The sequence below is a fragment of the Ochotona curzoniae genome, unplaced genomic scaffold (genome assembly GCF_017591425.1).
Source record: "Ochotona curzoniae isolate NIBS_2020 unplaced genomic scaffold, NIBS_Ocur_1.0 scaffold_4701, whole genome shotgun sequence".
Classification (NCBI taxonomy): domain Eukaryota; kingdom Metazoa; phylum Chordata; class Mammalia; order Lagomorpha; family Ochotonidae; genus Ochotona; species Ochotona curzoniae.
Window position 1 is genome coordinate 39,806,719 of NW_024467122.1, and position 11,400 is coordinate 39,818,118.

An 11,400-nucleotide genomic window follows, 5' to 3' on the forward strand; every position below is an offset into this window, starting at 1 on the left:
GCAGAAGGACGGGTTTGGGTGGGGAGTTCTTGGCTGGATGTGAAGGGGGCAGAGATTGAAGGCCTGAAAGGACCAGATGGGATGAGGGCGATGGGGGTGTTGTCTTCCGTGGCTCCAACAGTGACTGGTTAGGGACTCCCGCGCTCCTTGCAACCGAGGAGGGATTTGATGTGAGCGTCGCCCACCCTAGCGGAAGTGATCGGATTACCCGCAGGTTGCCTCTTACCGCTGCTGCCACCTCAGGGTCCTTGAATCCTGCCCACCCCAGCTTTAATTCAGCCATTAATTGCCTTGCTTAATCCCGGGAAACTGGCCGTTCTCTCGGTCCCTGCCACTGTGACAGGATTGCCGGTCACGCTGACAGTGCCTGGCTTCAGTCTCCACAGGCCTGCCAGGAGTTGCCACAGAATTGGCTCAGCCTCCTGGCAACCTTGAGGGTGACAGTAGAGGCAAAAGCCAAACTCTACGCCTGCCTTTGCAGCCAGATAACCAGGCACCTAAGGAGTTGCTTCTCTCAGGGGCTTCCAGAAAAAAAGGGGGTAAAAATGCCAGCATTACCATCTGGGGTGCCTTCTCTTCACCTCTAAGCACTTTACAGATCTGTCGAGGGAGTCACTAATCTGTTATTTCTGCCTCAAAAGAAAAGGAAACCGCCACCTAGCTGTGTAACCTGTGGTATGGAGCAATTCGCTTCACACCTTTGACCTCCACTTCCCTCCTTGAGATTTGGGTTAGGTGATCTGAGGTTCCTCGTTGCTTGACATGATCCATAGGTAGGAAACTGCCTTTCTCCAGCCTCAAGCTTCAGTTTGGCAACCTACAGTGCCTCAGGGTCTGGCTGGAGCTGAGGATGAGTTCTGTTGGTGGCAGGGCCCAGGAGACGTCACCCCCCGCCCCTCCCCCAAACCCTGCAGCCTTGGGATTCTAGAATTGCTGCAACCCTCAGCTCACTCTCCGCCATCTGCTCCTGCTTCTTTACACTTCCAGCCATGGGGGGCCCTGACCTCGGAAAGGTGCATTTTGTTGGGAAAAATGATGCTTAGGAAGCGCAAGGATGAAGGGAGACAGTATTGGGGTCTCCCTTAAGGATAAAAGATTGTGGTTGTAAAAGGAACAGAAAACATCAAGAATCAGAGCAACTTGCAAATGAAGTGGTACTGGAAGATGGCAGCCTGCTCCACAACCCCCAAAGCAAGGGCAGTGAGAAAGCTGGGCATTTTTCTTTCTTTTTTTTTTCCTGACTCGTGCACATTCATGCTTTAGGTGTCTCCGGGTGAACTTGTACGCAGGAGTCCTTCATCTGCTGCTTGCTGCTTTTCCCTCACGCTTCCCCCCTCTAAGCCTCTTTTGTCCACCTTGCTTGTTCCTCTCCCTCTTCATCACTTTTTCTAACGCAAAGGCTGTTTATTCTGTACGCTCAAGTTTCTCTTATTTGCATTCGCCTCCGTCTTCATCCTTGTTGATCTCTGCTGTCCCTTCTCCCTCCAGAAGGGGTGGAGAATCTACTTCCTTTTCTCCGAGACCGTGTGGTTGATCCGCCTTCCTCTCTCAGGCTCCTCCTTGACAGTCTTCTAGAAGGGAGAGGAAGGAAAAGAAGCGGCTCCTGATGCCACAGATGAATGAGGAGTGACCAGGTAACCAGCGTCCCACGCCCTTTGCTGTTACTGATTTCGCAAAGGAAACTTTCTGGAACCTCTCCCTCTTCATCACTAAGGGGACACAGGCCCACTTGTCCCCAAGGTATTCACAGTCAAGTAGGTCAAGTCTGATCCAAAGCCTTAACCCTTCAAAGAGAGATGGTTGAAAGAGTAGAGACCGCCCCCCACCAGGCCATTCCTAAAATAAATGCCTAGTTAAACATGATTCTTGTGAAATGGAAAAACAGACTTTGTGCACCGTGTGGGTCACCTTCATGTCAAAGTTACAGCAAGGTGAAGTCACCACATTACCAAGCAATGCCCTGTTTAGTCACCCAAGGAAAACCCAAGGCAAGGTGATAGAGAGGGGCCAGAGCTGCAGCTCGCTAGTGATGTCCTGGCCCATCAAATGCGCAGCATTGTTCTGTAGTGCTGACAGCAGTAATGGCTCCATTCTAGACTTTGCACACATCCACGGGGCTCATTTTGCGTGCTCTCTCCAAACAACCGCATCTGTGAATTGAGCCGTTATCATCATCCCAATGTTAAAGATGAGGAGCCATTATCATCATCCCAACGTTAAAGATAAGCAGTATGTCCAAGGCTGGATCTGTCAGCCTGGAAAGCTGGAGCTGCTGTGTTCAACCGTGATGTTCTTTATATTTTCCTTTAAAAACCAAATTCTGTGTCATCACTCATTAGGAAAAAACCATTGTTTCTGATTATGCTGTCTTCCCAACCTCTCAGTCTTCTAAACTGGGTTGGGAAAGGCAAAGCACCGAGGTTCCCAGGCGTCATCTCTGCTGGATCAGCAAGGGGCCACCTGGTAGGGAACTTAGGAACCTATTTAAGCACCAGCCATTCCGGATATTGGGATTCTTGCCTGGCCTTAGTCAACCCTTCCCATCTGTTGAGGTGCCCTCTCCCTCCCCTGCCCCCACCATCACAGATCAGGCAGATTCTCTCTGAGATTTGCCCTAGAAGGGTCACCAGCTAAGACAGCTGCTGGATGGGTGTTCCTGGGCCTTCTCTGGAATCCCTGGTGATCCTGAGGCAGGGAATCAGGGTAATCCTGTTGCCTGAGCTCTGGTCTCTGTAAGACCCACACAATCCCCTTATACCTCCATCTCTGCTCTAGTGAAGAACACCTGAGTCTTCAGGCACTGCCCCAGGACATGGAGAGAAGCTGGTGGTTCCCCCTGCCTACCCCGCCCCCATAGTTGGCCCACGCTGCTTTTGTACAAATTATGCACAACTGTCTACTGAGAGTTTTGCAAAAGCAGGACAAAACAAATAATTCTGAGTGGTTTCTGTTTGCCTGACCTCACCTTAATATGATTGCTGTGTGCTCCTCTCCCAGGACAGGAATAGTGAGATGTCCCCAAGCTTTTTCTCCCCTTGGGCAATCTCCCAGCCCCCAGCCTCTGCATGCCCAGCCAGATTAGGCAGTTCCCCTTTCCTGCACTGCTTCCATCCACAGTCTTACAACCCCAGTAGGCAAAGTACCGGTAGACAGATGCAGCCGCTGGGCATCCCAGCTGGTTCAGCATGATGTGACCCAGAAAACACTAGAGGTTTAGAGGTCCTGTTAAGTGTCACATATTAGGCATTGTGGTAGAGACCTTCCTCTAAAAACACAACCACATCAATGGGAGAGACAGAGGTCAGCAGAACAGGTCGGCCAGAAAGTGCCGTAAGAGGAAATGACCATGATCCTCGCTTGGGCTCCCTGAGAACTCACTTGGTCACCCTTTCTTCCCATCAAGACCCCAGAAAAAACTTTCCCACACCTCCCTATTCTAGAGCCTTCCTCTACCTGTTTCTGTGTATGAATGTAGCTCATTGTTTTCCTTCATAATAAACCCCAGTGCCTCAGTTTTCCAATCTGACTACTCATGTTGCCCCTGATCCCCGTGTTTCGAGATCCTCTGGATCCTTAGGATGGGCACAGCATGGGATCAGAAACCCGAAGAGGCTGGTCCTTGGGGGTTAGTAGAGCCAGGCTCTTGTGCAGACACAGGTGCAGGGGTGAGAAGTGACTCCAACAGAGTCAGACAATTTTAGTGCAGCCCAAGGTGGGTTTAAACCCCGGCTTCCTGACCACACCCCGTTCCCAGGCTGACAGATCCCTGTACAATCAGACCCAAGCCCTTTTCCTGACAGGATAACATCATATTTCATTTTCAGCTGCTAGGTTCCATTCCCTTCCTTGTACAAATACAAGAAGCTGGCACTTTTCCACATGATCCCAGCCTTGCTGCTGTTTCTGGTGGTGCTGCTGAAGACCCTTGGGCTGGCCAACAACATTGAGCAGCCCACCCATCAAGTGGCTTGGCAAGAAGTGCTGTGTGAACCCATGAAAAGCTACTTCTCACTGCACTGGTATCCTGCCTCATTTGAACTTCCTCATGCGGCTGCCCTCCCTTCTGGATACACAAGCTTACAGTTGAAATAAAGTTAAGGCCCAGCACAATAGCATAGTGGTTAAAGGCCTCACCTTGAACGCGCTGGGATCCCATATGGGCGCCAGTTCTAATCCCAGCCGACCTGCTTCTCATCCAGCTCCCTGCCTGTGGCCTGGGAAAGCAGTCAAGGACGGCCCAAAGCTTTGGGGCCCTGCACCCGTGTGGGAGACTTGGAAGAGCTCCTGGTTCCTGGCTTCAGATTGGCTCAACTCCAGCCGTTGCAGCCACTTGGGAAATGAACCATTGGACAGAAGATCTTTCTGTCTCTCCTCCTCTCTGTGTATCTGACTTTCCAAATAAAAATAAATCTTTTTAAAAAAAGAAACTATGAACATAAAGTCTATCAAAATGGAGTCAGATGTGTTCTTTGGGGCTGAGGGGCGGGGACAAGAAGCCAGAGATAAAATTCCCTGCCTGAACTCTCATTTTTTAATTTTTTTATGATTTGAGAGATAGCATCTATCCATCAATTCACTCCCCAAATGTCTACCAGCCAAAGTTGGACCAGACTGGATCCAGGATCTGGGTACTCGACTAGGTCTCCCACAGGGATGCTAAGAACCCAGCTACTTGAGTCATCAACTGCTGTCTCCCAGGGTATGCCATTGGCTAGAATCTGAAGCTAGGCCAGGACCTGAACTAGGCACTCCAATATGAGATGTAGGCATTCCAACAGAGTTTAGTTTCATTTTGTTTTTGTTTTTATTTGGAAGGCAGATTTATAGTGAGAATGAGAGACAGAAAGATTCATTGTCCAAATGGACAAAATGGGAAGCTGAACTGATCCAAAGCCAAGAGTCAGGAGTTTCTTCTAGATCTCCCACGAGAGGGCAGGGTTCTAAAGCCTTTGGCCATCCTCTGCTGCTTTCCCAAGCACAAGCAAACAGCTGGGTGGGAAGTGAAATGACCAGAACATGAACTGATGCCCATGTTAGAATGCTGGCATTTGAAAGTAGAGAATCAGCCTGTTGAGCCAGGGTGCCAGGTCCCTTAAGTAGTGTCTTAGCCACTAAGACAAATGCCTAAAAAGTTCCTGGGACTACTACATAGCACAGTGAGTTAATCTGCCTGCAGTACCAGCATCCCATATAAGCATCAGTTTTTCAGTCCCAACTGCCCTACTTCTGATCCAGCTCTCTGCCTAATGCACCTGGGAGAGAAAATGCCCAAGTGTGTAAGCCGCTGCACCCATATGGGAGAGACTCAGATGGAATTCCACTTTCCTGGCTTTGACCTGATCCAGTCTTGGCCATTGAAACCATTTGAAGAGTGAACCAGCAGATGGAAGATCTCTTTCTTTCACTCTGTCATTCTGCCTTTCAAATAAATAATAATAATTTAAAAAAATCCCTTTCCATTGGAGTCCTCCAGATGTTCTGAAGTTACATGGGAAGGAGACAATGGGTGAGATTAGTAGCCATATTTTAATACAGCCTAATAGGATCCTAGCACCCTTTGGAGCAGTGGAAGCGTGACCAGGGCCTGGCTCTGCAGTTCCCTGGCACCCAGAATCAGCTGCTGGTGTCACTTTGTAAGGGACTATTCCTTAAAGGGATCATCCAGTCATGTTCTGCTGTTCAAGAGTGGAGTCAGATGTGACCGCAGCACCCAACCAGCACACGCGAGAATCAAGGAAGGGAGGGGGCAGAGCTGGCAGGGGAAGAAAGGGTGGTTCCCTAGCTGAACAGCTACTCCCACTGGGGAGCGTGAGCTTGGAAGGGGGTAGACCAGACCAGGAAGGGCCACAGCATCTGTGTGCCTCATGTGGACCAGATCAGGGGAAAACCAGGCTGGGCTGATTATTTCTACTGGTGCAATCTACAATTAGAGCAGGTGAGGATTGTTAGGGCTTAGCCACAACATCAGCTGGCAGAAGCTGGCACTGGGGGCTAGTTATGTCGAGTTGAACCACAGAACCACCTAGAGAGGGCATAATCGGGGAGTGGGAGTGACCTGAGAGGGAAATAGTGGGCTCCTCCCTCTTGGGTTACCACTCCCCACAGGAGGGGACAAGAACTAGGATGGGGTTTGGGGTGGCTAGACAGACACCCAACAACATTCGTGAAGGCTGGATAGATGAGATGTTAGATGGAATTAGGTTACAATACCCGTTGACATGTATGAGAGCAGAAGGGAATGTGGGACAGACTGGTCTAGTATGCCATACATACTGACAAACCAGGGTTGGGGGTGGGCCTGGATGGGGTTATTGTGGGTCGCTCTGACTGGGCTGCAGCTCCCACTGGTTTATATGAGGGGTGAGTATGTGCAGGGCAGAAGCAGGCTGGACTGCAACACCCATTAGTTCCAGTAAAAGACATGGATGGAAACAGAACCAACCCAGCAATTGCAGCCACCAGCTGATTGGGGCGATGGACTGTGCCGGGTCCTGTGCTTGCTAGAACACGCAAGAATCTGGACTGGGAATACCTCAAAATTTCTTTGGGGATCTCCCCAGTCGAGATGCCAGACTCAGAGCCCTAACCAAGAAAAGGTAGAACAAGTCAATCAACAACCTCAGCTATTTGTCGGCAGCGAAATACCAGGCAAATGGAGACTCTATGAGGAGCTGTGTCAATCAGTGGATCCTTCAACGACCTCATCATACTTGGAGTGGCGAGACTGGTAGCGATTCATGAATGGTGAACTATCAAAACCACTTGAGCAAGTATCTCAGAGCATGCCCCACATCCGGGACTTGGGGTGAGTGGGAAACTGGGTGGGGCTTCTCCCTCAATGTCACCCTTTACCACAGATACAGGAAGGAAACAATGTGGAAACAATAGTGTTACCCACTTCCCTATAGCACTTGAACCTTTTTACCCCAATTAACTAAGATTGCCAAAATATAATAAAAAAAATATAAATTTTTACCAAAAAAGGAAAAGAAGAGTGGTGGCCTCGTGGCTGAAGTCCTCGCCTTGCACTCTCCAGGATCTCACATGGGCGCCAGTTCTAATCCCAGCAGCCCTGCTTCCCATCTCGTTCCCTGGGAAAGCAGTCGAGGATGACCCAAGGCCTTGGGACCCTGCACCCACATGGGAGACCCGGGAGAAGCTCCTGGCTCCTAGATTTGGATTGGCACAGCTCTGGCTGTTGCAGCCACTTGGGGAGTGAATCAACGGACAGAAGATCTTCCTGTCTCTCCTCCTCTCTGTATATCTAACTTTCCAATTAAAGAAAATGAGATAAATCTTAAAAGAAAAAAAAAAGAGTGGAGGGAAGAACAAAGTGCTTGCTCTCAAGCAGAGGGAAAGACACAGGATAGAGAGGCAGAGAGAGCAAGAAACTCCATCCAATCCAGGAGCGAGGGATAGAAGCAGATAACAGAGGAAGTAAGACCTTCCAAAAGCTCAAATTCCAACTTGGAATCAACTTCCACATCCTCCAAATGGTGAAAGAATCCAATTATCCACCAAGTAAGGAGCTGACAATACTCCAAGACAGAAGGCCCTAACCAGAGAATGCCCAGATACTACCTGATGACATCACAATGCCCACGTAGTGATGTTGCCACTGTTCAGTATGCCTTATCCGTGAAGCCAGACGTGCTGAAGGGCAGAGCCAGCATGAGGAGCAAGCATCCAAGGAGAGGTGAGTGGACAGGTTGCAGGGCTTCTTGCCATGGCTTCCTGCCGAGAGTCTGGGCACTCCTAACCACCATCCCGGAGCGTGCAAGGCAAGGACTTTAGCCACTACACTATTGCGCTGGGTCCGACACACTGCAATTTTTTTTAAAAAAGAGCTATTTTTCTTGAAAGAGAGAGAAAGGGCCCAGCACGGTGGCCTAGCAGATAAAGTCCTTGCCTTGAACGCACAGGGATCCCTTATGGGCACCGGTTATAATCCCAGCAGCTCCACTTCCTATCTAGTTCCCTATCTAGTTCCCTGCTTGTGGTCTGGGATGGCAGTCTAGGACAGCCCAAAGCCTTGGGCACCTGCATGGGAGACCCAGAAAAACTCCTGGCTCCTGGCTTCGGATCAGCATAGCAACAGCCATTACTGTCACGTGGGGAGTGAATCATTGGATGGAAGATCTTCCTCTCTGTCTCTCCTCCTCTCTATATATCTGACTTTGTAATAAAAATAAATAAATCTTAAACAAAAAAAAAGAGAGAGAGATTGATCCTCCATCTGCTGACTTGCTCCCCAAATGGCTGCAAAGACCAGTGCTAGGCAGTCCCAGAGCTGGGAGCCAGGAGTTTCTTCTGAGTCTCCCATCTGGGTGCAGAGACCTAAGGCCTTGGGCCATTGTCTGGTGCATTCTCAGGCTGGAAGAAGTGGAAAAGGCAGAGAATTAGTGTGCTATGCCACTGCAATACTCCCACAAATTGCGGGTTTTTGTAAAAGATGTACTTGTTTTTACTAGATAGGCAGACACACAGAGGAAGAAGAGTCAGGGAGAAAGATTCTCTGTCTGTTGGTTCACTCCCCAAGTGACTGCAATGTCCAGAGCTGAGCTGGTCCAAAGCCAGGAGCCTGGAGCCTCTTCCCAGTCTCCCACGCAGGGGCAGGGTCCCAAGGCCTTGGACCATCCTTTACTGCTTTCCCAGCCCACAAGCAGGGAGCTGGCTGGGAAGTGGGGTTGCCAGGACTTGAACTGGTACCCATATGAGATCCTGGCATGTACAAGCTGAGGACTTTAGCCACTAAGCTACTATGCCAGGCCCCCACAAATTGCAGCTTTTAAAAAGCTGACAACTACCTGCCTGACAAATCTATACATTTTTCTGCTCTTTTTTTTCCCTACTTGCTCTTTGATAATTTTTCATGGGATTATGTTTTCTGTGAGTCTTTTAACAGGATCACTATTTTTGGTTGATAATTTAGGAAAATTCTCTCTCATGCCTGTCATACTCTCATGCTTACCATTTCTTCTTATCAATGTTGATAAAACCACAGCCAAGCTTCTTTCATACATATAGTGTAAAATTTTGGAGCCTTTGAATTTGTAATGATTAATGTCACATAGCATGAACTGATGGTATGAGATGTGGCAGGCAAGGACGTAGCACAATGGTTAAACTGCTGCTAGGAAAACCTACATCGCAGGGAGCAGTGCTCATCTGCTTCTAATCCAGCTTCCTGCTGGTGTACACTCTGGAGAGGAGCAGTGCTGATTCAGAGGCTTAGATCCTTTTAGCTGCCGAAGTGAGCATGATAGCTAAATCACTGACACCTTCATGGGAAACCTGAATTAAGCGCTGGGCTTCTGGCTCAGCTGTAGCTGTTTGAGTATTTGGGAAGTGAATCAGCAGTTGGAAAGTTGGAAGATGTCCACCTTTCAAGTAAAAATAGAAATAAATCAATACGGGCAGGGCCCAGCGTGTTGGCTTAGTGGCTAAATCCTCCCCTTTCATGCACCGGCATCCCATATGGGTGATGGTTTGTACCCCAGCTGCTCTGTTTCCCTTCTTGCTCCCTCTTGTTGCCTGGGAAAGCAGTAGAGGATGGCCCCATAGCTTTGGAACCCCACACCTGGATGGGAGACCAAGAAGCTTCTTGGCTTGCAATTGGCTCAGCTTGGGTCATTGCAGTCACTTGAGAAGTGAACCAGTGGGTGGAAAACCTTTCTCTCTGTATCTCCTTCTCTCTGTGTATCTGCTTTTCCAATTAAAATAACAATAATTAAAAAAACAAATAAAAATCCAAAATCAACTGCATTGTCAAATTTAAAAACAAAAATCAATACAGGTAGGTGTTTGGTTCAGAGGTTAAAATCCCTGCCTGGGCCACTCTCCTGGTAGAGAGCAGTGCCTGCTTTGAGTCCCAGCTCCTCTAGACTTTTTCACTTCAGATCCAGCTTCCTAATAATGTCCACGCTAGGAGAAAGCAGGTGATGATGGCTTAAGTCCTTGAGTTGCCACCAGCCCAGATTGAGTTCTGGGTTCCCAGCTATGGTGTTTAGCTCCCAATCCTGGCTGATGCATGCATTATCAGGAGTGATCCGGTAGCTGGGAGATATGTCTCAGGGCTACACAGACTGGGTCAGTGCTGAATTTGTTTTCTCATTTCTGGAGCCTAGAAATTGAAGGCCACAGCTTTGGCAGAGTTGATGTCATCCTGTCCTTCACTGGCAGACAGCTGTCTTTTCCTGGACTCTTCTTTGCACTGGCACGTCTGTGTCCAGACTGCCTCCAGTAAGGACAGGTCATATTGCCTCATTTTAACTTAATTACCTCTAGGAACAACTTAACATCACATAAAGTTACATTCTGAACTACTGGGGGTTAGAACTTTAACCACAAGTTGTGAGGGACACACAGCTCCATTCATAACACTGTATCCACACGGGGAAAATTCATTCACAGAAATTATCAGGAAACACATAGCATACATACTAATCCCCGTCTACATGTGATGCCTACCCAGCTTCCTTCACCAAACCCCAAATACCCCATGACCTCTCTCCACTGACACCCGAGAAAGGTCAGTTCAGGAAAAAGACACCAATCAATTCCAGTTTTTGCTTTTCTTTTTTCCTCCAAGTTTTATAAAAACCTGTGACCATGCTGGCATGTTGCTGTGGCTCCTCCATGGCAGGAGTCTGGGAAGGAAGAGGGAGCAAGCATGAATGTGCCTTAGGTCAGCCCTGCGGGATGGGAGTCCCACTCAGGCAGTGCAACTTGCCTTCCCAGGCTTCAACATCGCTCTCTGGAAGGGCCAGGAGAGTTGCTGTCCTGCTCGTTGTCAGCCTAGACCTGTCTGTCTTCCTCGCCCAGTCCACTCCATGTTCTAGACCTGGGATTAGGAACGTTTTATGTACCAAAGGCCATTTGCATATTTTTAACATCATTTGTGGGCCATACAAAATGATCAACTTAAGAATTCAATGGATTCATTGAATTTTTGAGTTTTAGGTGCTATTGTCTTGGCAGGGCGCCAGAGCAAACCATGTTGGGCCTTACATGGCCCATGGGCCAGACATTCAGCACTTGTCTAGACCAATATATAATTTATATGGAGGTTTTAGCCTATATGTTTTTTTAAGATTTACTTTTACTTGAAAAGTAGAGTTAACAGAGGACAGAGATCTTCCATCCGCTGGCTCATTCCTCAAATAGCCACAGCTGCTCTGAAGCTAACAGCCAGGGGCTTCTTCTAGGTCTCCCATGTGGGTGCAGGGCCTCCAAAACTTGGGCCATCCAATGCTGTTTTTCCAGGCCACCAGCAGGGAACTGGATCACAAGTGGAGCAGCCACGACAGGAACCTGCACCCATATGCAGTCCCAGCGCCACATGTGTAGGTGTAAACCTTTAAGGCTATTCTTTGGCTCTAAGCAGGGGAGTTTGTTATA